Source organism: Drosophila virilis, unplaced genomic scaffold (assembly GCF_030788295.1).
Source record: "Drosophila virilis strain 15010-1051.87 unplaced genomic scaffold, Dvir_AGI_RSII-ME tig00001611, whole genome shotgun sequence".
Lineage (NCBI taxonomy): Eukaryota > Metazoa > Arthropoda > Insecta > Diptera > Drosophilidae > Drosophila > Drosophila virilis.
In genome coordinates, this window is record NW_027212848.1 from 661,014 (window position 1) to 683,480 (window position 22,467).

Here is a 22,467-nt window from a genome sequence, read left to right on the forward strand (position 1 = left end):
TTTACATGTTATTCTATTATTTACAGCCCTTGTTCAAGGTGTTGGCAGTTGATAGCCCATATTCCTGCATATGCCTTTTGCATTTGCGGAAGCCAATCTATGTTTTATACGTGGTATCTGCCGTTTTCTAGTACTTTTTATACTCTATAGGAGCCCTCTATCTTTTAAATTGCTACTTCCACCGCTTCGCTACTTGCTACTTCCACCGATTCGTAGAGTCTATTTTCATATATATATTCGGTATTTGTCTATTTGCATTCACTTACACATTATTATAATCCTGACCTTGTCCTTGTACTACATTTGCTCAACATATCACATCTCTGTTCCGAATCTTATTAATACTTATACTTATTTGTTTTCATTTGTTTCTGATGCCGAAAAATATTACACTTGGATGTTCGGTTAAGCTTCTATTAATCGTATTGTTCATTGCATATTTTACTTACATCTATCATTACTTCGAACCTCTGTTCATATATTTCCACGTCTATTAATTAACTGAAAATTGGACCCAGATTTACATTACATTTTTTCATGCTCGTTTGCTTGCGAATAACCTGTTACAACCTTTATATGTCTTATATTGTTTTCATCTAAAAATTCCTTAAAGATTGCGGATTTAAAACATGTTCCCCTATCAGCAATAATTATTTAATCTTTGCTATATGATCTGAAATAATCGTTTAGAGCTTCTATTGCTTAATTGGATTTCGTAGTTTGGGTTCGTTAAAATCTTACAAATTTTTTTTTGTGCAAAATCCAAATGTATGTAACAGGCAGAAACAGGAAGGAAGCATCTCCGACCCCATAAAGTATATATATTCTTGATCAGCACCAGTAGCCGAGTCGATCTAGCCATGTCCGTCGGTCTGTCTGTCCTTCTGTCCGTCTGTCCGTATGTATGAACGCAAGGATCTTGAAATTTTAGATATAGGTGCTCCTAGTGCCTGCGCAGATCGAGTTTGTTTCCGATAATCGATAACTTACTTACGTGTAACTTACTTGTCTTATTATAAGTACCTAATTATTGGTGTGGCTGCTGAGTAAAGGCAAGTGGTGCGGTCTGTCGCAAGACGGCTTTTAAGGTCGCTACTTGCATAAGGCACGATTTGATTGTCATTTGTTACAGGTTTTTGTTAGGAATAACTAGTTAACGGTACGCTTCGCTTTATTGATATCCAAACTTAGACTAATGAAATACAATTTTGGTTATAAAAAGCACCGCTAGCCTACGACGCCGTCGCTGCCACGGAACCAGCGTCACTGTCGCAGAGTCGCCGTCGCTACCCACAAAAGTGCAGCGTTAGCGCCTCGTGTATGGTGTCGGATGGCCGTCGCGGCCGGCAACATAGTTGCGACATATCCGCCGCGATCATTACTCTGGTCATTGGCTTCCATAGAACGCTGTGTCTGCAAATACCAATAGTCAGTGGTTAACTTATATTTTTAGTTTCAGGTAGCCATCCTGAGAGGAGGAGGCGGTCTCGGCCTACGGATGGGTGGGCGGAGTTTAGTGGGTTGAATCTGGGCAAAAATGATCTATATGTGTTGCGGGATATATCAATATAGATTATTCAGTATTAGGTATATTTTGTTTTAATGCTTCAAACGGGTTAAACTCTGCTTGTTTACAGGGTATAACGTCGTCTTCTTTCGCGAGCCGCTCGACATTATCTTTGATGCCCAGTAGCAGTGCACGGAATTTCTACCTTGTAGTAAGTGAGACAGACGTTCACTCAATGTGTGGACACACCATGCAAAAACGCATATTCACAGTAGCCGAGTATGCCTTCGGCACTCTATGGATATCACGGAGGTTATTACCCTTAGGTTGACAAAACACATAAGCACTAAATGCTGGGATTGCTCAACCGATGACGGAACTATACCTCGAACAATAAGACTTGCCTTTATGATTAGGATTGGTATTAGTGGGCAAATTAAAATTGGTTAGCGACTAGTGTACTATTATTAACTTTATTCGCATTCCGTGTTCTCTATTATAATGACGCACTGCTCTACTCCGTGAAATTCCCTACCAAGGCCCTGACGCAATGCCTAGAGCCGTTTCTCCGCAAATTGTAATGTCAGACGTTCTAGGTACGGACCCCGGACCCCTGATTGCACAGTAAGGTTGATAGACGCGGTTCAAGGCCCTGCATGAGAAGAGCGAGACTGAAACCCGCCACAGTTGTATTGAACTCTCATGGCCCTCGATAAACTGCGCTATCATTGTATTTACGGCTACAATCAGTGACTCCAGAAAAGACGTGAACCGAACCGTAGCCGTCCTGAGTGAGATCAATTCCACCCACTTCGGAAGAGCTTAATTGAATGCTAGCAACATTATGTTGCTTTGTTTCGACCATGGAAGGGGCCTGACGAAGCCAGCGAAGAGTACTGCCATCGACTCTGATACCTATTGTAAGCATACGACCACCTGGATTGAGTTATTCGCCATTAAACTTCTGGATTTCGCACTTCACTTCACTTACTTTGTGGTATCACGAAACAGAAGTACCCCTGGGCTTACCTTGACTTTGATTCCTTCACGCCATAATGCCCCGCCGTGGGCATCATGACATTCCTGCAATACCTTACGCCGTTGACCACTGTCTACACACAGTTTTCAGGCAATGTAGTCCTCGTCGCCCGTCTCGTGGCCGAAATGTCTATACAGTTGTCCATTTTCCTCTACATAGCGGGAAGAATTGGCCGGCTCTTCGACGATCCTGGCACGCAAGCTCGCAACCCATTTGCTGGAGGACTTGGCCACCATTTCTTGTTGACAGGCTGACATTTCAACCCCTTCTTTAGGCGGACAGCGGTTTTACCGATAAGTTGGGCACGAAACGCCTGAACCACGAGGCCATCCCGGACACTGCCCTGAGGCTACGAGTCGCCTCCACCTCTTCAAAATCGTTACGCATCCCCACCACGCTGATCATATAACAAAGATAGACCTCTCCCTGAAGAAGCTACATTTCTTCCTATTCGGCCTAAGGTTGGCTGCCATTAATCGGCGGAATACCTATATCGAATTCTCGACGTGTTATTCTCCTGTCTCCCCTATCACCACGATGTCGCCTTGGTAGGAGAACGCATAAGGCTTCTTTTTATCTCATATTACCGTGGCAAATGTCCAATGGAGGGCCGCACAAACTGAATGTAGACCAAATGCGTTACCCGCCATTGGAGCAAACATATCCCCCGCCAGGAGTTCCTTACTTTAGGCAGCCATAGGTATCAGCCAATACCTGTGCTTCAAATCAAGGATAGAGTCGAATAGGTCGATCGCCATCTGCATGGTCGGGATCTTTAGGTAGTACCTTTGCTTCAATGGCTTGTCATCAGAGAGTTCAGACTTCAGAATCTCCCTCAGTTGAAGATCCAGTTGCACTGACCACTCTGCCTTGTCCATGGGCGTTCAACCTGCGTTTCACCTCCTCCGCGAACCACTTCGATTTTCTATGATTTTCAGAGTGATCTTGTCTCCTTCACTCTGGTAACTCATCCCTATCTTCTGCTTTTGGGTGGATTTTAGCCTGCTTCCTCCGTTTTTGAAATATTTTCGCTATGCTACCACCGTGATCAGCGTAGAGCTGTTGCAGGTTCAGCATCCTCGTGGGCTCAGTCCGATTCCGAGTGAGGCACCTCATTTGTTTCCTTTTCTGTGTCCTCTCCATTCGGTTGCCAAGCAGGTGCTCCCTTTTCCTGACGTGAGAGGCTTTATTTTGGCTCCTTGCATACAGGCCTCCTGGCCTCCCGGCCTCCATTTCTAGGTCACGTTATGCGTTGCCGATTATCATTGGAAATTTATTCCTCACATGGCTTGGTCTATCATGAACGGCGAGAGACGCATCGACATGCCGATTATGTCTGCCAAATAAATGTGTTCGTGCACATCCTGACCATGGTGTCGGTTGTCGCTGGCATTCATGCAATGAAAACTCGGTTGGCAGGGGGGGTGTCGGCGTCGTCCGCCCGAGCCTGCCGCTGTTTGCAGGGCAGAGAGGGTACGGGTTGAGATGTCCACCTTGGGTGTACTGTCGTCGCTAGTTAGCCGGCGAGACTTTGGATTCGGTCTTCTCTCTGGAGTCTTGCTGACGGGCCACGGGTTGCTAAATGCATTTCTGCATCAGAGAAGTCTGAGTGCAACGCCCGCATGTCAATGCGGTGCGGAGCATGAAGACTGGCAGCACGTGCTAGTTGCTTGCCCAATCTATGCAGATCTGTGAGACCTCGACGGACTTGGTGTAAGGAGAGAAGGTACCCGTTGGGACTTTTCCTGGGTCCTGGAGACACCAGAGCGGGTGCTACTCCTGGAGATGTTTGCGCGGGCGGTGTTTGCTAGACGGCGGCGAGGGATGAAGTGAAGTGCAACCACACAGGGCCGACCAGTACCGGGCTGACGTAAGCCAAAACTGGGAGTGGCATGGACGGTGTCACGAAGCCGATTAGAGCTTTATCTGGTAGACAAACCCAAATTTGGGGTAAGTCTGACATTGGAAGACCCATTCCGTGTTTGTCGTCAACAAAACTGGGGAGTGGCAATTGCAACGAACTGCCGACCAAAGCTGTAATTTGGGTAACCAGGAGCCCACGGAACTCGTTCCTTCCTGGTTAGTTGGTGCGGTCCTTTGGGGAGTATCGTGGTGGCTTTGGTTCGATACCCAATTATGGGGAGAGTTTTCATTCGGCGTGGAGTTGCGTGTCAACCGGGTGCTGTACCCATAGACCAGCGGAGGTATAGATAGACCTCACCTCCCACCAAGGGGGAATGTCATGTTCGACAAGCATGCATTCAATTTGGTACCGAAGGGGCACTGCACATGCTTTGTTTCGGCTCGCTGTATTTCGAATACCGTGGTAGTAAACCCCTACGGGGTATACGCCACGTTAAACAAATATGTTCTGTTTTGTCGTCGCTAGTTCAACATTACCCGGGCTCATGCCGACCTGACTCACTAAATCGTTATCCCAGAGCTCCAAGTTCTGTCTCATGAACGTCTTGTACGCCACAGCAATGTACGTTAGCTAGCACAACGTCGAGAAATCCTGCCCACGAACTTAGGGTCTATATTGGGAGCCATTTTCTTATAACCGATGTAACTCCTACCCCGGATCTTACCTGACATGATGCATTATGGCCCTCAGGTATATAAGTTACACTTCGAACGTTCGTTCTCCAGTATTTTAAATAGTGGGGTGGCTAGCATAACTCAAAGAACCCCCTCTCATATACTCAGACAATGGCACATCTCTCAGCGCACTACTCAGGGCGGCCCTGTCGCAGAATACCTCGGTCATTGCCCTAGGGCGAAACCATACATAATGGGCTGTCTTCGAAATTCTCCAGAAATCCTGAGAAGCCGAATTTGTTTTCGGAAGTCTATAAATATCGCAGACGTTATTACCTTAAGATTGTCTATACAAAGCTAGGACAAGGGATATTTTGAACTTCGGCTTGCCTCGAAGTTTGAGATTAATATTAATGGGGAAGTAAAAGCAGTAAATAGACTGTCATTAACTTTATTCAAAAACCACCAAAATTAGCCGTGCGCTCTCTTCGGCCGCTCCACTTCGTAACGAGCTTTCAAAACTTCGCCTCGGAGCTCTCGGGAGTGGGCTATTATGACTAATGCAATAAAATTAGCAATTCTTACACAGTACAAATTTGATTATGATCTGTGGGGCGGCTGAATTAGTACCCTAACAATATGTTTATAACCACCTTCTGTTGTAATTCTAATTTCGTCAACAAGAAACGTATAATTTTATTTTTATTTATAATATCACTAAACACATTTGCCAGTTAACCCCATTTAAAATGGTTAATAAAGGTAAAATAGTTTTGTGCAAATGTATGCAACAGTCATAAAAAATTATTTACCAGCCTTCACCACCCGCACTGTATTTTTGGTTACGGTCAATACTCGAGCCGATCTAGGCACTAGATTTGGTCAAAAACTGTATTCAAAAGAACTGTATTTAACTATCGATTCTTATCGAAACTCATACAGCGCGGACACTGGGTTATAGGTTCTGAGCTCGATATTAGTTTATTCATCAGATAGGCTGACGGACATGGCTAGATCGACTCGGCTATTGATGCAGATCAGGAGTATATACTTTATATGGTTGGAGATGCTTTTTTCTGACTGTTACATAAATTTGAACAAAATCATTAAATTATTTTTATCCGTGTTCAATGGGTTCAGAGTGTAAACGAAAAATGTATACTTGCCCGTATTTGCTTGGACTGGATTGAATTCAGGCAATTTCATCCTGTCCGTGTTTATGCTGCGTAAAAAACTGGCTGCATCTATTTCTGGCTGTGGAGAATATTTGGGAAAGGGCACTTCCCAATGAAGCGTGAGTATCGTATCAGGTGAATCAATTACTTTTACAGTTCGGCACGAATCCAGATTCCGCAGAGTAAAAAACCGCTCTGCTGCAAATCCTCTGTAAAATGATTTATATTATATATAAGTAAACATAATTCCTTGCAGATATTTTAAAAAGTATAAGGCTCCAATTTGTTTCTTCTCAGTTTTGCTAAACGGTTGGAAGACTTCTTTAACCCTATACTCCTAGTGAATGTGATGATTTCCGCACTCCTTATTTGCATGATTGGATTTCAACTGTTCACTGTAAGTATTTTTTATTCGTTTAATTTGTATTGCACTATGTTTCACTTAAAACGCGGTAAGGCTGCAACCTTACGCTTTTGGTTTATTGAAACATTTAAATGAGAAATATAATCACACCCTTAACTCAATGAAAACGGATAGAAAATGTGCTCAAATTAGGTTTGTTTCAAATCATCAATAACATTACCCGTTCCATGAATCCGATAAAAACCGAAATCAAGCTCCTATATTATATTTTGATTCGCCATATTTTGGATGCATTTTTATGTAAAGTATATACAGATCAATGTTATTTTTTTACCCTGAACCCATTGAATATGTATAAAAAGTGTACATTGTATTTGTGCAAAATTCAAATGTTTGTAACAGGCAGAAGGAAGCATCTCCGACCCCATATAGTATATATATTCTTGATCAGCATCAATAGCCGATTTGATATACCCACGTCTGTCTGTCTGTCCGTCCATCCTTCCGTCCGTCCAGTCTGTCGCGAGTTCGAGCCCCACCAGGGAAAGTATTTTTTTTATACGCTGAACCCATTGAAAATGGGTAAAGGGGATATATTGTATTTTTGCAAAATTCAAATGTATGTTACAGGCAGGAGGAAGCATTTCGACCCCAAAGACAAAGATCTGAGAACCTATTAGAGCGAGAGACTTGAAATTTGAAATGTTGGTCCTCCTCGTGCCTGCGCAGATCGACTTTGTTTCTGATAATCGATAACTTACTCCCTTTCCAATCGAATTAAATCGATATCAATATTCTGTTTTTGGGCAATTTTGGTTAAAATTAAGAGCTAGAGTTACCAAACTTGACATATAGCTTCTAAAATAGAATATATAAATTAATGAGTGGGTGTTGCGGGGAACCGTCGATGCGGGGTCCCTCGCCGCTGTCTTCAATAATTAGCGGCTGGTTGGCCGTGCTGCTCTTTTGTTGTGAAGGGGAGATTGCTGTCTCCCAATAGTGCGTAGCCGGTTGGCCGCACTGCTCCTATGTTGAGATAGGGAGATTAGGGTGGAAGGGAAACTGTCCTTCGATACCGCTGGCCATAGACTCAGTCGGTATATTGGTTAATTAAAGATTTAACGGCTAAGTACCGAAGTTTCATGAATAGGAGCTGGTGCTCTTGATTTATTGAATATCAAATATGAACTAGACTTAAGAATTAACAAAGGCTCATGCATGACCGGATGCCCGTGGCAGACCGCTGACCATGCACATTTTGCAGAAGTCATACGATCGCTGTCAGCCAATGGGACAAAGCCACGGCCCATAACGGCACAATATGTTGGCTCAGCACTCGGGCCCATTAGGGTGGAACTAAATTAAGGTGGACCATACATGAGTGGTATAAGAAGTGTAATAATAATATAATAAAAGTGATTAATATTAATAAAGGGAATATGAATTGGCCTGCTCAGCCCAAGTTGGGAGTTGGTTGTTAACTACTCCCCCCTTTAAATTAGACGCCGTCCTCGGTGACAGCCAATTCGTCGATGGACTTTCATAATCGGGATGCCTCTCGTTTGCGCCTGCAGTGATGTTGGAGCAGGACCAGGCCGCATAATGTAAAGCTGACGGCAACTCCCGCGGCGAACCACATCTTAGGTGCACCTCCCGCCGACACGTCATCTCTGAGTTCCTGCATCAGACGCAGGCTGTGCTCGTTCATACGTTGTAGTAATGGCAAACTCAATATATGATCATGTCCCGTGATGTTGATTAATGGGGAGGCCGCGATCCCTGGGCTCTTTTTCACAGAGAAGCCGAGGTTCAAATACACGGAGTCATTAACCACCGCCTTTCTTTCGAAAGTAATAAGGTGGGTCCCTATTATGGTTGTTGGGGGACCGTCATCGATGGTGATCCTCGTGAGTTTTTCATTGACGATCATTATTCCGTCGTCCACGATTGTAAGTGGTTCCAGATTACTGGGCCGCGTCCGGCATGTAGCCGCCCCGCCTGCATGTAATTGCTTGGCGCAGGTGTCGTGGGGCGCCTTTTTACAAAATGTGGCCAAGTTGGTGGAGGCGCAGTCGCAAACTGCTAGGACTTCGTCGTCGCATTCCGCCACGATGTTATCTTCTATTTGTAGAATAGTATGGTAGTGCGCGACCGGGAAGAGCAGGACTTTTTTACAAATATGCTTAACTCTAGGATACTGACCTAAAACATGGATAAAAACATTAGATTGAAAAATTTTAATCTTAGATACAGCCATAAGGCTAACTATGGGGACCTCTGTGAGCTGTTCGTCAAAGATAGATTTAAGGTCATTGTGATTAAATATAACCGGATTTATAATGTTGTTCTTGGCAAGTGTGATTGTGAGCATGCAATTCTGTAATTCTGAAATAAGGATTCTATTCCTGGCTAGAAGTGTTTCGAAAAGGTGGCCGGAGTCAACTAACCCGTCCCTTTTTTCCTTGAGGATTTTATTTACTGTATCTGTAAGTTGGTTAATGTGTTTCTGTGTTTCTGTATTGATTACAACCTGCCTATTGTTTGCTTCGATCAGCGCTGCCTCGTTAGTTTTAATTCTATAGAGGTCCTCCGCGTCGGGCGTGCCTGCCACGACCTTAAGTGCAGTGCCCAGGAAATCTAGGCTCCTGGCCATTCTATGGTGCACGGTTAATTCATCCAGAATGTTCTGGGCATGATCGACGTCCACTTCCAATAACTTCCTCATATGCGACTGTGGGAACAGCTCCAACATTCTGACCGTAGAGTCAATTATGCTGGAGAACTCAGACAAATTTGTCGAGTGCCTAACTAGGCCATATTGTTCCCACACCAGGACATTCCGGTCCAGTACCGGAATATACTTCGCGTGAGAGAAGTCGGTAATTCTCGCATTCGCTATGGACAGCAGTAGGATGAGTATAACGGCAAGCCTGTGGAGATTGTAGTAATGTTGAGTTCTGAATAACATAAGGGCGAGTATGGATGGCGGAGGTGTTTATTTTATATTGTCCTCATGGACCACCCTCCCTTTAATGAGAACAGACGTTTTTAGGTCTGCTTCTATGCGCTCTTCTGAGTAGAGCGGCGTCAGCTTATTTCCGAGTATTTTATTATTGCGTACGAGGACCTTTTCCCCAACTTCAAAGACTCTGTTTTGTCTTGAAGTGTTGATTCTATCGAGGTTGGTTTGTTGCGCCTTGTCAATCTTGGCTCTAATAGCCGAGTTAACCTCGTCGCTGCTGGCATGGATAACTTCCGCTGGCCTACAATCCGTGACTGAGTGCAACGATCTATTATATTCTACTGTAGCCCGCAAAATTAATTCCACAGTGTCGTCAATTTTTTTTATCGATTTTGAGGCACCTGGCTATTTCTGCCAAGGTACTGTGGAATCTTTCCATTTGGCCATTGGAGCTACTGTGAAGCGGTGGCGCATTAATGACTTCGATGCTGTATTGGTTTTTTAGCAAAGACGTAATCGTTTCAGAATTGAAGGAAGCCTCATTGTCACAATAGATGGTTTTAGTTTTGTGGTAGAAATTTACCAATTGGAGTATAGGGGCCCGTACATCAACTATTGCCCTAGAAGATAAGGGCTGTACGATGGCGAACTTTGAGAACTTATCGATGCAAGTTAGGAAGATCTTTTTGTCGGTAGAAAAAATGTCAATATGTAACATCTCCCCTACATATGAAGGAATTGGGGTGCTTCCTAACTCCTGTCGCTTAGGGCGCCGATCGTATTTGGCTTTATTGCAGACTTTGCAATTCGCGACGACTTCGCTGGCCAGTTTTGACATGCTGGGGAAATAGTAGTCGCGAAGAATTTGCTTGGCGTTTTCCTGCGCAGCCCTGTGGGCGCGGTTGTGTTCGGCATTGACAATTTCCAGCTGTTCATTGGTATTTGTAATGTCAGTTACAAAGTTTTTACAATGCCAAAATTTCGTTGCAGGGAATTCCTGCCTCAAGGCATGCTGAACACAAGCTAGTGTCGGAAAGTCGCAGTGGATCGCGTTTACGACGTTAGCGTTGATGATTTCTTTAACAGATTCGACAAGTAGGTTTTTGTTATTAAAGTAAATGACGTGGCGAGTTCTATTGCTAAAAACAATGAAGTATCGCCGAAGTGGTTGTCTTGCCTCTGCCAAAATAATCTGGTTTCTGAAGCAGTTTAGGGGTTTATCCGTAGTTTCGATGGTGTATGAGAGCGAAAGCTCGCTATGCACCGTGGCAGCGTCGAACTGGGGCTCAACCTCTAGGTTGTTCAAGTGTTGCCGAGCGCATCGGCTACAAGGTTTTGCTTCCCTGGCGTGTAAAACACCTTCCCGTTGTTTTCGTCTATAAAGGCCTTCCATCGCTTGATTTTAGCGTTGGTGTTTCTGTCAGATACCGCGTAAGTCAGCGGCTGGTGGTCTGTGAAGATCCTAACCTCCTGAGTGCCGTAAAGGTAGTTCTGTAGTTTGCCTATGGCCCAAACTATCGCTAACAATTCTCTTTCGTTGGTGGCGTAATTTAGCTCGCAATCCTTAAGCGTGCGCGATATCATTGTAATGGGCCTCTTGTTCTGGGACAATACCGCGCCTATTCCACTGTCTGAAGCGTCGGTGGTTAGGTCGAATGGTAATTTAAAGTCGGGGTACGTTAGAATGACATCTTCTGATGCCAGGATATTGCGCAGGTGGTCAAACGCATTGCGCTGGGCTTCATCAAACATAATAGGAACTATTTTCGACATGTTTTTACTGACTGTTCCGTTTTGCCCTTTGAGAATATGAGTAAGGGGCCTGGCAATGGAGGCAAAATTCTTAACAAAGCTTCTGTAATAACTCGCCAGGCCGAGGAAGGACCTGAGGCTAAAGAGGGTTTTAGGTTCTGGGAATTCTTGTATTGCCCTGACTTTTTCGGGATCTGTTTTTGTTCCCCCTCTAGTAACTATGAAGCCTAAAAATTCTACGATTTCTTTAAAGAATTTAGTCTTTTCTCGAGCCACCTTCATGTTGGCGTCGAGCAGTTGCTTAAGCACTATATCGATGTGCTAAACATGTTCGGTTTCGTTTTCGGAAAAAATAATAACGTCATCGACGTACACGTAACATATCTTGCCTATTTCTTCCCGCAGTACATCATCGATGGCTCTTTGGAATATGCTACCTGCGTTTTTTAATCCGAATAGTAGTCGACAAAATTCGTATTTTCCTCCGTTAACTAAGAACGAGGTTTTTTCCCGGTCTTTCTCGGCCAAGTATATCTGATGATACCCTGACTTCAAGTCTAGGGTAGTAAAGTATTTGGCTTTCCCCAAGTTCGCTAGAATCATGGGAATGCTTGGCATAGGGTAGCGATCGACAATTGTTTGCTCGTTTAGTTTCCTAAAGTCGATTACCAAACGTTTCTTCCTGATGCCATTATCGTCAGTCCCTTTTTTGTCAACTACCCAAGTAGGGCTGTTGTACGGGGATCTGGAAGGCCTGATTATGCCATTGCTCAGCAGTTCCTTGATTTCGTTGTTAACAAAGTCTGCTGCCCCCATGGGGTAGGGGTATAACCTGGAGTAGACGGGTTCGTCACTCTTAGTTCGAATAGTGGCGATGACCGAGGTGTTGAATGTTAGGGCCTCGTTAGAGGTCGAAAACACCTTTATTCTTTTCAGAATAACTTTTTTGAATTCGGCTTTCGCCGAAGCCTAAGTCCAATGCGACCCCTGCTCGCGTAAGCGAGTCGAAGCCAATTATGGCATCGAACGTGCTTAGCGTATTTAACAAAAAAAATGGGGCGTTTAGCCCAAAAATGCGCATCATGCATTTGTGCTTGACGCTACTGGAGCCGTGAATAGAGCTCACAGTAAAGGAGTTCTCGACTGGCATTACGTTTTTTAGCTCCTTTACGGGCTTAACATAATTTTTTGCCGCCCCCGTGTCAATAAGTATTTTTAATGTTCTATCAGCCAACTGTCGTTCGATGAACGGCAGTCGGGAGCGCTCCCTAAAAAATGTAGCAGGTCCTTAAGTTCGTCGGAGTCATTACCTTCTTCAATGCTGGCGACTTCCGCTTCAGCTGCGGCGGCGTAATCCGCCTCCTCCTGCTCATGGGACTGGGTTATGTTATTGACGCGCTGGCGTCTTTGCCCCGAATAACGCTGTGATGAATTCTGTCTTTTGTGATTGTTATTATTCTGAGGCTTTACCCAATTAGTCTCCTGCCTAAACTTTGATGTGGAAGGGTTGACCTCCATAGGCTGTACTTTGTTATGGTCTGTAACTTCGGGGTCCCCGCGCTTCTGCCAGGGGCTGTCCTCCTGGGGCTTGCTTTGGTTTTGCTTCGGAACGAAGTGTGGATTTTTATCCTCTCCTTTCCATTGCTTTCCCTGAAATTTATTGTTACGCCTGTTTCCATCGTGGACAAGGGACTTGTCTTCTATTGCTTTTGCGTAGGAAGCCGCGAATGCACTTCTTTCAATGCTATTTTCGATCTCCCGCGCTAGCGCAAGCGCAGACGGAAGGTCTTTTGGCTGCGCTGGCAGCACCAGTGCTTTAAGGGGTCTTTTCAGTCCAGCAATAAATGCGTGTAAGGCGTCGTCCCTAACCTCTTTATTCAAGATGGTTGCCGTGTCCACAGTGTGCGACATAACTATTTTGTTCGTGACGAGCGTGAGTTTCCTCTCGACCTCGTCATAATATGCCATGAGATCGGCATCGCGTTGTTGAACCATCTCCAGATTCTGACGTAGTACGCGTAGGGACGTTTTGTCCGCGTATGTGCAATCCAGCCTAGCCAGAATTGCATCGAAATTTAGCACTGTATTATGGGACGTGAGGAGCGATCGCGCATTACCACAAATTTTGTTTTTGATAATAACCACTGCTTCATAGTGGGCCTCGCTGCCTTTGTATCTCTTGCATACCTCATACGCATCTGATGCGGCCTGCCTCCACGACACGTATTCATCGTGGCTGCCACTAAAGGTTGGGAGCGATTTTACAATGTCTAATTAAACATCGCACTTTATGGCGGGGTCCGGTGTTACCCTTTCATAAACTTCTACTTGGGGTGCCTGCACAGTTAACGAGCTGACCTGATTTCTAACTGATTCAATTTCTGCTCGCCAGCGCTGCAGCGGTGTTGACAGCATTTGTTATGAGGGCTTGTATCATTTCTGGGTTCATTTCTGAGTCTGGTTGTGTCGTTGTGGGGCGAAATCCGATTTCTTCACTATCGTCGCTCTCTACTTCTTGTTTTACTTCCCTATATTCCCAACTCATCGGCCGCAAATGGGGCTGAGTGAGTTAATCGGCAGTAATAAGGGCGACGATGGACAATTATTTAGAGGAGTAACGCGGTGGGTGAAAAACAACGAATTTGAAGAGAAACTATAATAAAAAACCCGCTGAATTTATATATCTCAAGAAAAAATTCCGGTTGGGAAATGGTTGGGGCGAAGCAACAGGCTTAGTAATCACACAGGCACACTGGACACAAAATTTCTGGATTTTTTTTTTTAAATAAACGCATGCGAATCGGGTATAATCATAGAATAATCAAGGGAACAGGGGAGGGGAAAATTTTCCACGCGTAATCACCACTTTAAATTGCAAATAAATATATATTTCATATAACTGCTTTGTGTATTTGTGTATTTTAAATTTTAAATCTAAATTGCTAGCTCTGGCACAAGTTTGTAAGTAAATATAGAGAATTCATGTAGGCACTTATTTGTCACAATATTACGTATTGACCTGGGTGACCTATCTTAGGCGCACAGTCACTTATACTTTGTGTTCCTCAGGGTGAGATTCGAAGAGTAGTTGGGCGCCAATTAATGAGTGGGTGTTGCGGGAAACCGTCGATGCGGGGTCCCTCGCCGCTGTCTTCAATAATTAGCGGCCGGTTGGCCGTGCTGCTCTTTTGTTGCGAAGGGGAGATTGCTGTCTCCAAATAGTGCGTAGCCGGTTGGCCGCACTGCTCCTATGTTGAGATAGGGAGATTAGGGTGGAAGGGAAACTGTCCTTCGATACCGCTGGCCTAGAGACTCAGTCGGTATATTGGTTAATTAAAGATTTAACGGCTAAGTGCCGGAGTTTCATGAATAGGAGCTGGTGCTCTTGATTTATTGAATATCAAATATGAACTAGACTTAAGAATTAACAAAGGCTCAAGCATGACCGGATGCCCGTGGCAGACCGCTGACCATGCACATTTTGCAGAAGTCATACGATCGGTGTCAGCCAATGGGACAAAGCCACGGCCCATAACGGCACAATATGTTGGCTTAGCACTCGGGCCCATTAGGGTGGAACTAAATTAAGGTGGACCATACATGAGTGGTATAAGAAGAGTAATAATAATATAATAAAAGTGATTAATATTAATAAAGGGAATATGAATTGGCCTGCTCAGCCCAAGTTGGGAGTTGGTTGTTAACTTATATATGCATTGGATGTTGGAATTAGAGGGTTCAGGGTATCCGCTAGTCGGGAGCTCCCGACTAGCACCTCTTACTTGTTTATTTTTTGTGGAGTGACCAAAATGACAAAAACAAAAATGAGATAAATAAACCTACGGAATGAGAATTGCCAACCCACCAAATTTAAGAACCGAGCCAGGGTTAAAAAAAAAATTTATGAGAAGTTCACGCCGGGACCGGGGGTTGGCGTGCGCTGGATAAAGAAGGGCGCGTGGAGGAGTTGCATAAGCAGCTATTCACTTACGTGGATGATGGCTTTACAAGTAAGAGTCCCAGAATATCAAACCATTAGAGCCGCCATCCTGGGGCGTCCCAACCGACGTCGGCGGATGGCCACTTCAGAAATCGGAGCCTGACTTGAGGACTTCTCAACTGTACGCGCGTCCACAGATTCTGACCCCTAGCTTAACCGTCACGGGTATAGGGGAAGCCAATGGCGTCAGGGGAGATGTAGACCGCCGAGCAACAGATATGGACGCAGAGATATGGCGGACCCCTGTTGAAACGAGTAGTGCTCCTTTCAATCCTAGGCCACACCTCAGACGGAGGTGAGTACACTTTCGAATGTTCCAGAACAAGTCTGGTAGTGGGGTATGAGGTTTGGTGGCCGATCCGACCCCTTTGGGCTCCTTGAGGCGTTTCCCTCGATCGCATGCTTTGGGCAATGAATGAGGCATTCTCCGGTAGCCTATCGTTGGTTCTTAGTAGTGCCACCGCGCTACTTCGAGAGGCTGGAGGACGAAATCTGGTGGGAGGGGAGTGTCCCAACTCAAATGCCATTTTCTGATGATCGACGGGGGGGGACACCAGCCTGCAGTCGGTGCCTGACGAAGAGGCTGGCATTAGTTCAGAGGCAGTTTGACGAAGCGCATGCCCTGAGTCCGCGCCGGGGCTCTACGCCGACAGAGACCGCCAGAAACCGCCGCAGCTGGAGGGTTATTCCCCGTGGAGCGCCTTTGTCATGGGACGTTATGTTGATGGCCAAAGTTACGGCAAGGAGCCTTTGGCTCTATAATTATTAGTTTAGTTTATAATCATTAATTGTAGTTACGGGGCGAAGTAAAAATGTCTATTGTCACTAAGTCCTTCTGGGTCTCGCATTTTTCTTTAAGCAGCGCTCGCTTCTTACGCTAGAAGCGTACCGTCGAAGTTCACTTTTGCTTTGTGATTGCAGCTGAGCAGAAGAGAAGATAAGCGCGTGCGGAGCACGAATGTAAGTCTCCTAAACTTGTTAAATATAGATTATTAAATAATGAAAGATAATAAAGGCAGAGATATGGCGGACCCCTGCTGAAACGAGTAGTGCTCCTTTCAATCCTAGGGCACACCTCAGACGGAGGTGAGTACACTTTCGAGTGTTCCAGAACAAGTCTGGTAGTGGGGTATGAGGTATGGTGGCCGATCCGACCCCTTTGGGCTCCTTGAGGCATTTCCCTCGATCGCATGCTTTGGGCAATGAATAAGTCATTCTGCGGCAGCCTATCGTTGGTTTTTAGTAGTGCCACCGCGCTACTTCGAGAGGCTGGTGGACGAAATCTGGTGGGAGGGGAGTTTCCCAACTCAAATGTCATTTTCTGATGGGACGAGGCTGGAAACGGGCAGCGACGTCACCCAGGCCAGGATCGGGTCCGCGCCGACACACACTTTACCAGGTAACAGAAAACACACACAGGTGGAATTTAGCTGTATCGTCGCTACGATGGAGGTTGGCAGGCACACGATGTCTGCCACTATCGACACCGGAGCCACTTGCAGCTTCATGAGTTAAGATTGCGTACGCAAGTGGGCGATCCGGAAAGGAGTCTGGCAAATGAGTCCATACTCGAAATAGGGAAAGCATTGTGATTAAACGTTAGCCTAGCGGAGAAGGTGCTCATCAAGCCTTCGATGTTAGACCACGGCATCCAAGGAAAGGATTTCTTGGGTGCAATGGGCAATACAATGCGCTGCGGAAAGAAGAACTGGTCCTAGAGACGGTGGCAGCACCGGTCGCCGGGCCTGGGATAAGATAAGAGTTGAAGGAAAAGGGACCACCTGCTCAGGTAACAGGCTAGAGAAGAGTCGAAAAAAGGACTCACGTGTCAGGGAACGGGAGTGCCTGCTTGGCAGCCTATGAAAAGGACACGGAGAAGAAAGAAGCAAGGAAGGGGCCTCACTCGGGATTTGATCGAACGCGTGAGGGACAACCCACACTAGAGGAGGCATAGGGTTGTCTGCAGGGGGTATCGCGGTGCACAAGACCCAGGTGAAGAATGACAAGCCATTGAAGCAAATGTACTCCCGAAGAATCCGGCCACGCAGGGGAACAGGCGGATGAGCTGATCCAGGAAGTTGCCATCGAGCCGTCGCGTAGTCTGCACAACGCCCCAATTGTCGTAGTCACCAGAACTGCAACAATTTCAGTTTGACGTTCGCCGTCGTCGAGGGTAGCTCAACATTGTGTCAAGGCATCCTCTAGAGACCAGTCAGTGATGGCCAATGCCCCCTGCAATTGGGTCGCGAATATGCATGCAAGAATTGCTGAAGAGCCAGCCAAGTTCCCGAACTACATAAAGAATGGGCAACTATATAGGTGTTTTTGACCACCGAACGGAGGATGAGGAGTACATTCCCTGGAAACTATGTGTGGCTAGTGGTCAGCGGCAGATTGTATTGCAAGAATGCCACGATCTCGAGGTTGGCCCAGAGATACTACTAGCCGGGTATGTTTCGCGACGCTGCCAAGTACGTAAAATGCTTCGAAGTCTGCCAGAAGTTCAAGAACGAGCAACTTAAACCGACTGGTCGCAGGCTGACGAGATAGGTAGCGGACCGATGGCACTGCTCTGCGCGGATTTCCTCGGGCCACTTCCACGGTCGAAGCATGACAATACAATGTTACTAGTGGTCCTTCCCGAAGTGGGTGGAGCCGGTCCCACTCAGGAGGGCTACTGCGGCCCACTTGCAGACGGCGTTTCGATAGAATTTGAGCAGGTTTGGGGTGCCCAAGAAGCTTGTGTGCGACAACGGCGTACAACTTACGAGTCGTAGCTTCAAGCCTTGTCTGGAGTGTAGAGGTCCAGTATACCGCCCCGTACTATCAGCAAAAGAATCCTATCAAAAGGACCACCACACCATTATAGCGCAGTTTTTCAAAGGTCATCAAGTTCGTGAGACAGCTCCAGTGTCCGCAACTAGTGCCTTCGACCGCGTTAGGTTAAAAGAAATCCTTTAGGACCAAGGCCAACACTTCAACTTCAGGAGACGAAAGTTGCGGCTTTCATAGGATTCGATGGTCCTGTTATAGCAAGACCAACTATCGAACGCAGCCAAAGGCTTCGCCGCCAATTTGGCACCTAGATTTAATGCCTCCTATCAGGTCGTCAAGTTCATATCCCCTAACATTCTGTGCCTAGCGAAGCCAGGCGAACGATGGAAGAGGTTGGGCAACATTTTGCAGCTGAAGCCCTTTCATCAAGAGATGACTGTTGACGAATGGGAGAAGCCAGGACCATCGGAGAGTGACACCCGTCGCGCAACATGTGCACTATACTAAATTTAGATTAGACTAACACCAGTAGTGTAATCAGAATAAGCTTAGTAGTATGTGAGCTGCACTATGGGGATTGAGTATTAACAATTTAGTAATGGATAAGTTAACGAGCAAGCTGAATTTACAGTTGGACCCGGAAATTATTTCAATCCCGTCGGAAGAGGACGCCGGCAGCGTAAATACCGACCCTTTCCCTGGACCCGGCGCCGGAGACCTTCAGCGCGATAATAATGAGAGAAGAGGGCAGGAGGAAATTCCTAGCCAGTTCCTTCACACCCTGAACTCCCGGGAGACCAACATTAAGGAGCGATTGGATGGTCATGTTAATAGCCGTCGAGATGATGACCATGTACGTCGAGGCACTATTCTCATGGAATTCGCCGCCGTACGACGAAGCGCCTCCGTCTCCGTGGCCCTAGTTCAGAGGCAGTTTCACGAAGCGCATACCCTGAGGTCGCGCCGGGGCTCTACGCCGACAGAGACCGCCAGAAACTGCGCCGGAGCTGGAGGGTTATTCCCCGTGGAGCGCCTTTGTCATCGGACGTTATGTTGATGGCCAAGGTTACTGCAAGGAGCCTTTGGCTCTATAATTATTAGTTTAGTTTATAATCATTAATTGTAGTTACGGGGCGAAGTAAAAATGTCTATTGTCACTAAGTCCTACTGGGTCTCGCATTTTTCTTTAGGCAGCGCTCGCTTCTTACGCTAGAAGCGTACCATATGAATAAGTTTATACATACAGAAGTCGATATCACGCAGCTGCACAATTTGCCTTTTCGTCGAGGTTCACTTTTGCTTTGTGCTTCCAGCTGAGCAGAAGAGAAGATAAGCGCGTGCGGAGCACGAAAGTTAGTCTCCTAAACTTGTTAAATATAGATCATTAAATAATGAAAGATAATAAAGGTTTCAGCCGTCAGACGTAGCATATCGAATCGTATCGTATCGTACATCGAATCGATTGTTGTTTCTTTTGGACGCTAGAAATCCCTGCCAAATACGCGCCGCGGCGCGAGTGTCGGCGATCTACAATCTGATATATTCAGTACTTCAGAGAGTGTTTAAGGTATTCTCTGCCACGGCGGAGATTTCTGCGAAGCAAGTGACTTGCAAAGTCACAACCTGAGCTGTCTATAGAGACACGTGTTGCCATAATCTCAAAGCGGACTTTTTAGAATTTGTGTGGCGAGATGGCTGACAGTGATGAACAAGATGCAAGTTCGAGAAGGACGACAAGTAGTAATCAACCCGGTGGAGCGACACAGCTTGTAATGGCATGGTCAACGGGACAGGCTGACGGATCGGCTTTAACTGCTGGAGTTCAAGATAAAGTCGCCGGCGTAGAAATGGGTAGCGGAGCAGCAAACATAGAAATTTAAAGCGGCTGTTCGTCTACGTCATCCGCAGCTACTGGTCCAAGGGAAAGTTCAACACCGACGCAGCAAAGAACTGAGAAAGAGGGAGCATTCTTCAAGCCTTTGTGATACCAGAACGTGATCTGCAAGCAGAAACAGGTTGCGGCTAATTGGAGTGTACACCCGAGTTTGCCACATCAAGCAAACACGTCGGTGTTTAACAAGGCTGCGGAGCCCAGTACTGCGACGCACATGGGCCGCACAGGTCTGGCAGCGCTTAATAGATCGATGGAGCACGCGCCGCGGCAGCAATTCGATAACATACATTGTAATACTGCGACGCCTTGGAATGGACCGCTGACATCTGCGCATATCAATGCGCGACGCGTAATCAGCTAAGACTTACCAATATTTACTGGCAAGCCAGAGGAATCGTTGATCTTTATCAGCAATTATGGGCAATCCACAGAAAGATGTGGATTAAGTCATGAGGAAAATTCATCCGGCTTCAGAAGTGCCTCAAAAGGCAAGCCCTGGATGCGGTGCGTGGAAAGCTTATGATACCAGCTACAATCCCGTATGCTATAGGCACATTGCGAATGCTGTATGAGCGTTCTGAAATAGTACATGCTGCGCTGCAGCAAAAGCTTCGGTAGGATCCAGCAATTAATCGGACAATTTGAACACTGTTATCCCACTGGCCTTAGCCGTCCAAAACTATTGCGCAACGGTAGCGGCCATTGGTATGCACGAATATCTTTACGATTCCGCGCTGCTAAAGGAGCATGTTGCTAAGAAGCCTAGCAATATGGAATTGGACTGGGGCCGTCATCGAATTTCAAATGATGGTAGTAATTTGGCCACCTTCTATAACTAGCTTTTTAATGTGGCTTTGTGCGCCACTGTGGACACGCCCTTCGTGATACCGCGGTCTGATAACGAAAAGAAGAGCTCCACGGAAACCACTAGAAAGCGAATTTTTGTGCACAACACGATAGACAACCACGAGGGCTTGAAGCAACAGCGTTAACAGGAACAGCAAAGAGTTTCATGTGCGAAATGCGTTGGTAACCACCGTCTTTCAGATTGCGACGACTTTAGAGCCATGTGTACAAAACAGCGGTGGGAACTTGTCAAGGAAAAGCGGCTCTGCTTAGCTGAGTGTACGCTAATAGATAGAAAGAGCTCTTGCAGTCGAGATGGAACTAGATGGTCCGGCGAACCAGCTGTGTCTCAAATGGATAGGCGACATGACCAAAAACGAACCTGAGTCTATGACTGTGGCTGTAAGCATTTCAGCTCTATAACATAATGCGGTACAGTATGCGTTGAAAAACGTGCGAGCTGTAGCGAACTTGGACCTTCCAGAGCAAAGTATTGGGCCACAGTGTTTTAAGTCTCATAAGTATTTATTGATGCATCCCATCCTGCCGTATAACAACGTAAGGCTCAGCTTATTATCGGCTTGGACAATACAAAATAACTGCACCCCTGGAGATACGAGAAGGTGAAAACGACGATGTCATAGCAGCACGAAGCAGACTAGCATGGACTGTATATGGCCGCGCTATAGTGGGTGAAAGCACCACGCCTCGTCTGCTACATAATTGCCTGTGCAGTGCGACACTTGGGATGGATGAGACTCTGAAGAACTATTTTGCCCTGGAGTCGCTAGGTGGGAGCGTCTCCTCAAACCAACTGAGATCCAAAGACGACGAACGCTCGATGCAGATAATGGAGGCAATAGCAACTTATCTTGAAGACGAAAAGCGCTGGCACACTGGCCTGCTATGGGGGTTTGATCGCATTCATATGCCAGACTCTATCAAATAGCGGTTAAGTGACTTAAATGTCTAGAGGCCAAGATTTTCAAAGACCGATCAATGAAGGAGTTCATGATGAACACGATGCACGACTACAAACAGAGAGGATATATCCGCCGGCTGAAGGATAGCGAGTTAGTTGCTAACACGACGACGTGGTTTCTTCCTATCTTTACAGCCGAACAAGCAAAAGACACGCTTGGTATGGGATGCAGCCGCCAGTGTTAGTGGTACGTCGCTGAACGATTGTTTGCTAAAAGACTCAGAACAATAGAATCTTTGATGGGCGTGCTAATACGCTTCATCGAGTGCTCTTTCGCCGTATCCGGCGACATACGAGAAATGTTTCATTAGGTCAAGGTGCGCCGAGAAGGCCAACCGGCTCAGAAGATTCTCTTGCGTGATAGAGATTCGGCACGCTCTGCCGAAACGTACGTAATGCATGTCATAGCGTTCGGAGCATCCTGTTCGCCAGCCCTAAAAAAATACGTTAAGAATCGCAATGCCGAGCGGTTTGTAGCGGAGCATCCGTATGCCTCAAAGGCGATTTGCGAAAACACACGTATAGTCGGCAGCCTGCAGTCAGTAGATGCAGAATCCCAAATGATGCAGTTAGCTGAGAGTGTAAAAAGGATTTATGCTTGTGCTGGTTTCGAGATGCGCTACTGGACATCGA